The sequence below is a fragment of the Paramisgurnus dabryanus genome, chromosome 2 (assembly GCF_030506205.2).
Source record: "Paramisgurnus dabryanus chromosome 2, PD_genome_1.1, whole genome shotgun sequence".
Taxonomy (NCBI): Eukaryota; Metazoa; Chordata; class Actinopteri; order Cypriniformes; family Cobitidae; genus Paramisgurnus; species Paramisgurnus dabryanus.
The window spans coordinates 21,635,414-21,641,876 of NC_133338.1; the positions used below are offsets into that span (position 1 = coordinate 21,635,414).

Genomic DNA, 6,463 nt, shown 5'->3' on the forward strand with positions numbered 1-6,463 from the left:
CTATAGCAGATAACCCTGAGTTTCTACCCTCCAGGTGGGATGGTACATTTAAAAGATGGACTGAGAAGGGTCTTATTATAATTGATCAGATATTTAGGGGAAGTATATTGCGTTCATTCTCTGATCTTAAAGATATGTTTATGTTATCATCAAGTGATTTCGGTATCTACAAATAAGAAATTATATTATATTAACTCATAAAGACAAGGAAATTATTATGGAAGACCCAACTAATTTGGAAGAGTATTTAATTGATATTAAGAAACAAAATCTATAACTTAAAAGATATGTCACAAATATATAGCAAAATGTTGCTAGATTAAACAGATAATACACTCCATATAAAGACGAAGTGGGAATCTGAACTAAACGAAATTATTGAGGATGAGACATGGGAAGATATACTGTACTGTATGTACAGAATGTCATAAGGACACTAGTCATAATTGGAAAGAATTGACTGGAAAACAAAAATTAGTTTTTTTTAAAACACCACTGGCGATTTCAAAATTTAAAACTGAAAACAGTCCAGAAGTCGAGAAATGCTGGAGGGGGTGTGGGAATGTGGGAAACCACATGCTTATGTTTTGGGGACGTCCAAAATTATCCACATTCTGGCAAGGGCAGAGATTATGAAAATTCTGAATATAGATCTGCCTTTTACCCCCCTGTTCTTTTTGCTTGAAGAGATACCCTGGGATTGGTGTAGTAAAAACGAGAGATATATCCTGCATGTACTCTTGATAAGTGCACGAAAAACTGTAACAATTAATTGGATGAAGCCACAATTCTCCAACATTAGCCCAATGGATAGAAAAACTTGAATCCATTTATAAAATGAAATATTTGACTGCCCAACTCCAACTGAAAATGGATCTCTTCTTACAAAGATGGACACATGTTAGTATGTATATATGTATATAGTATATATATATATATATATAAAACACATTAAAAACAAACTGATCAGTAAGGAATTTTTTTATCTTAATTGCTGTTTAATTGATTTTCACTATGCTGTATATGTTTTATTTTATTTATTTTTTCTTTTAACTTATAATTCTATTACTATTGCATTTAAAAAAAAATATTTTTATTATTTCGTTAATTTTTCTTTTTTATTGACTTAATAATATGGAGTAAATGCTGCTTACTATGGAAGGTATTTTTGGTCTTTTTTAAATTAATTAAATGATAAAATAAAAAAATTAAATTGCAAAGTATGTCCCAAAATTGAAAATTAAATGCTAAAATAAAAATGTAAACATTAAATTAATTTATTTCATTTTCATTTTGGCCAAATTGAAAAATTAAATTAAATTGATGATTTGACATTTCATTTTCCATATTATCTTGAGGCAAGACAGCCAATAAAAAGCCTTTTAAGAAATGTTTTTACAGATTCCTTGTCAAGTTTGCCTTTTTATTTTAATATTGGTTGTCTTGCCTCAAGATAATATGGAAAATGAAATGTCAAATCAATTTTATTTTATTTTTTAATTTGGCCAGAATGATGCTTCATCACGTTGAAAATGAAATAATTTAATTTAATGTTTTAATTTTTATTTTAGCATTTCATTTTCAAATTTGGGACATATTTTGCGATTTAATTTTTTATTTTATCATTTAATTAATTAATTTAAAAAAGACCAAAAATGCCTTCCCTAGCTGTCAAGGAATAGTTGGTTTATTGTTTGTTAATTTGTTTAAATCTATAAAAAATTAAATAAAAAAATTGTATAAATATCCTGCATATTCCATGTCATTTTTTAAGAAAATGTGCCAGAAGATCAAGGATTTTTGCCTGCAACAATCACAAAAAAACTGTGTTTTTCTGGAAGGACTGGATTAGGGTTGGAGCCAAACTATGCAGTGCTCCGCCCTCCAGGGTGAGATTTGAATAACCCTGTGGTAAATGTAAGACCCGTTATATAAAACTTTTATGGTTCTAGCTGGAATTCGGACTGTAGATAACTAGACCACAAAATGCAATCTAATATTTTCTTCACTGCATGTGAAAATTCATACTGGCCATGTGAAGATTTTAATCTTGTGTTTCCAATTAGTTGAATTACTTATTTGTTAAATTACAAAGTTACAATTGGAACGGTTGACTCTAAAGAAAAATCAGCGTTTTGGATTAAATGTGAAAATATCCACGTTGGAGCCATTTGGAGAAACTGGAGAACATTCACACACCATCCAAAGATTTCTTAAAAAAGTCTTTAAGCAACACAGCAGTTCTTCTTTTCACCACATTAGGGGGGGTGCACCATTCCCGGAAGTACTGCAATACTGGGTCGATGCGTGGAGTGGACGGAGCAAGCCCCTATTCCATATCTCCCAATTCCAAAAATCTATTTAATATATGGTCCCCGGGTAGGGGACGTATCAGATATTAAACTGATAAGAACAGATTTTCTTCTTTTTTAAATACATTCATTTATATTCCACTTTTTTCAACATGGTTTCTGAAAAAAAATAACCTAAAGGTTTAAATAGATAAAAGCCTTTTTTTTAAAAAACCATTCTTGAAATATATCATTTAAAAAGTGGTAAAAATGAGAATAATGTGAAAGAAAAAAACTAAATCAAAGAATATCCAAATCAAAATGGAAAACAAAAACATTCAACTTTAAACAAAGCATTGAAAGGAAGTAACCCTGCCAATCCCAATCCTTCAGTTTTACCAACCCTTAATCCCATCAACATCTCACACACTGTCTCACTCAGACCACTTCATTATCATAGAAATGGGTTCAAACCTTAGGCTTGCCATTCACCTTTGACTCTTTGAACCACATACTTCATAAGCTAAAAGAGCTTTTGAAAACATTCAAATCTGTATTTAAACAACAAAATCAGGGGAGAGCGCGAACGCAGTCCCCCACTACCACAAATTATGCAGTCGAGATTCCCACATTTGGGGAATTCGCAGGGGTCAACACAGCCGGAGTGCAATGGCTGAGCCTCGCCCTGGGTGAACCACCTTCATGATCATGGTGTCTCCCCTGCCAGGTAAGTATGAGTTGTACATCGACCCTGAAGGGGAGTCACTTTAGGGAACATCAGTTTCAACGATGATAACTCATACTGTTGGAAACCTTTTTTTAGCGAAGACCAGGAGACTTGGATTTTCTTGAGTAGTAGTCTTTACTGCAGAAAGTGATCTTTAAATCAGAGCATAGAGCTCGGGCTCTGCAGTCACCAAGTCTGAGAGGCTGTTTACACTTGGCATTAACATGCTTTTTCGTCGATCGGATCACAAGTGGACGACGTTAATGCCAGGTGTAAACAGTGTTCAAAACGTTTTGAACGCGTCCACTTTCGACTACTTTCAACCACATTCAGAGGTAGTCGAAACCACTTTCGATCGGATCGCTTTGGAGTTGTGGAACGCAATGTGGTAGAATGTGTTCGAACAGCCACACGCGACCGCCTTCTCTCTGCCCATTTATCTAATCTGAGGTATTAAACACTAATTTTACGTCTTTTTTTACTTCTGCCGTGAACATACAGTGAACAGTGCTATTTTTAGCCTTTCATTGATAAAACTACTGCGGGTGTTCTCCGTAGTTTCGTTTTGAAAGCGTGAAAGTTGCGCGATCCTATTTCATCAATTGCGCTGAAAATTCAGAGAAAGCTCCAACAAATAAACGTACAAAACACTGTGCAGCATGTATACTTGCTAAACAAGCAGCGGACTCCGACATAATATAAGTTTGCGTCCATATAAACTCAATTACTCCCGCTCGCGTTTGAATGACAGCAGAGAGACTCGCCCACCGTCTCACAGACCACCCCCTCACAGTATTCAGGACAGATGCGGTCGAAAGTGGACAGAAGAGACGGATTTAAATACCAGGTGTAAACGTAATGTGTCTCTCTCGTCCACTTGTGATCCGATCGATGAAAACACATCTTAAAACCAAGTGTAAACAGCCCCTGACTTACAGTAGAGGCCTACATTGCATTTATACACAGTTTAGGAGGGAGTCCCCTAAATGGAAAACAAAAGCATTCAACTTTAAACAAAGAATTGAAAGGAAGTAACCCTGCCACTCCCAATCCTTCAAATTACCAACCCTTTATCCCATCAACATCTCACCCACTGTCTCACTCAGACCACTTCATTAACATAAAAAAGGTTCAGGCTTGCCATTCACCTTTGACTCAGACCCTTGGCCCAAACATAAGCAAATGGCCACAAACTCACACAATGGAACAAAAGACAAACTTGAAGGAATCCACTTTCATTATCAGTTAGTTGGCAAAAATCTCTAAGCTACAATACAGTTCTTCTTTTCAGCACATTAGGGGGGGTGCACCGTTCCCGGAAGTACTGCAATACCGGGTTGATGCGTGGAGTGGACGGAGCAAGCCCCTATTCCATCTCCCAATTCCAAAAATCAATTTAATATATGGTCCCCGGGTAGGGGACGTATCAGATATTAAACTGATAAGAACAGATACTACACTTGATCTTAGCCAAAAGGCCGAGAAGCGATACCCACAAATGGTCCGAAGTAGGGACCACATTCTTTCAAACAGTAGATAGAAGGACGGTATGGTACTGTTATTATTTTCCTTTTTCACGTTCTTCCTGATCCCATTTTCAAACTTTAGTAGATGTGTAATGTTGCTGTTAGATCATAAATAATACCTGCAAAATGATAAAGCTCAAAGTTCACTGCCAGGCGATACATTTTCTTTAACAGAATTTCCCTTTTAAAGTCTACAGCGAATGGCCAGTTTGTACTACAACCCTTTACTTCCACAATTCTCCCAGTGCCAAAAAACAAGTAATCACAAAACATTTAAAATTAGGAGGAGGAAACACTTTGAATAGAATAGTGATTAGGGATGTTCAGATTGACCGTTTAATCGTTAACCGAAGGTAAGAATATGACGATTAACATCATCAGTTAAAAGAAAAAAATATTTGTTAATGCACTGTGCGTGTCGTCATGATTCGACAGACATTTCGCCACTTTTCTATGTTTAATTTGTGAATGTCCTTTAAATGACACAAATTATTGCTGTGTGCGTGTTTGAGTATGGTTTGGAAGCTGAACGGAGATGCGCGCAAGATGGAACCGTCCATCTACATCTCGTGCACATCCGAACAGACCTTCGCTGATGGCCCCTGACCAAAAACAGCTCTCTTCTTGCACAAACGGAGAAAGACGACGCAAAAGCAAACTTTTTGAAAGATGTCCTGCTTTAGAAATGGCCACTGTGGTAGATCTGCCCCTTTTTGGATATTAATCATCTGGACTGATCGCGTGCTCTTTGATAAGGTAAAGTTGCGTGAAAAATCTGATAATGTATGAATCCTAGTTTAGTCGTTGATCTGTCGCTGCTGTTTGCACGTTCAAATGAAATAAAATGTTTTGTTTTTACCAGATCACAGACAACCGTCAACTGTATTTTTACTCAATGACAATTTAATATTAAAATAAAAAATTACATAAATTGACTATTAGAATCATATTTTGCATCATCTATAAAGGTCATCTAAAAGGTAGATTAAACAATTCTAACAGCTAAAAGTTAAAATCTGTATTTAAACAAGAAAATCAGGGGAGAGCGCGAACGCAGTCCCCCACTATCACAAATTATGCAGTCGAGATTCCCACATTTGGGGAATTCGCAGGGGTCAGCACAGCCGGAGTGCAATGGCTTAGCCTCACCCTGGGTGAACCACCTTCATGATCATGGTGTCTCCCCTGCCAGGTAAGTATGAGTTGTACATCGACCGTGAAGGGGAGTCACTTTAGGGAACATCAATTTCAACAATGATAAGGCGATATAATTTAAAAATAACTCTGCATACAGTTGGAGACCTTTTTTTTAGAAAACCAAGAGACTTGGATTTATCTAGCAGTAGTCATTCGCCCTATTTGGACGGGATTAGTTTTATGGTGGTAGATAGTGTAATGTAGTTTTACAACAGGACGTCTGTAATATTAATGGTCAATTCGCACAGGATTAGAAATCTCAGTAAAACATTTAGAAGGAGGAGGGGTAACTTGATTATGCAGCGCGTCTCCCCTTACTTGCTGTCACATGCACATTACCTTGCTTTCTGATATCACATGTGCAAACAACATGACAAAGACAAGAAAAACTCGAAACACTGGGTGCATCCCAATTCAGAAGCTTTGGCCTTCAGTTAAAAGGTCCTTGTGACTGTTTTACTATTGTAAATGATGTTTTAGTGATGTGAATTAATATTATTCCTGCAATATTGTGCATGTTGCGATGTGCATATCTTTTGCAAAGGTTGGTGAATTTTACATACTGTTGGATAGTTTAATCTGTATCAATGTGTTATATTTTAAATAAAATAAATATCTGCCTCCATATTTATTTTGAAGGTCTGATACACTGTAAAAAATTAGCTGTAATTATGCAGCTGGTTGCCAGTAACTTACTCTAGAAGATAAAGACTTAAAAAATG

General features: G+C 36.0%; 3 non-coding genes and 1 pseudogene across 3 annotated transcripts; all 4 read right to left on the minus strand.

The window, feature by feature from the left end:
* Window positions 1–2,262: 2,262 nt before the first annotated feature.
* On the minus strand, window positions 2,263–2,439 carry LOC135730939 (U2 spliceosomal RNA; annotated as a pseudogene).
* Window positions 2,440–2,862: 423 nt separating this feature from the next.
* LOC135730900 (U1 spliceosomal RNA) lies at window positions 2,863–3,026 on the minus strand. Its single transcript, XR_010526113.1, has one exon. It is a non-coding gene; the product is annotated as a U1 spliceosomal RNA (small nuclear RNA).
* A 1,291-nt stretch (window positions 3,027–4,317) lies between these two features.
* LOC135730928 (U2 spliceosomal RNA) lies at window positions 4,318–4,508 on the minus strand. Its single transcript, XR_010526139.1, has one exon. It is a non-coding gene; the product is annotated as a U2 spliceosomal RNA (small nuclear RNA).
* A 1,072-nt stretch (window positions 4,509–5,580) lies between these two features.
* On the minus strand, window positions 5,581–5,744 carry LOC135730911 (U1 spliceosomal RNA). Its single transcript, XR_010526122.1, has one exon. It is a non-coding gene; the product is annotated as a U1 spliceosomal RNA (small nuclear RNA).
* Between the last annotated feature and the right edge of the window lie 719 nt (window positions 5,745–6,463).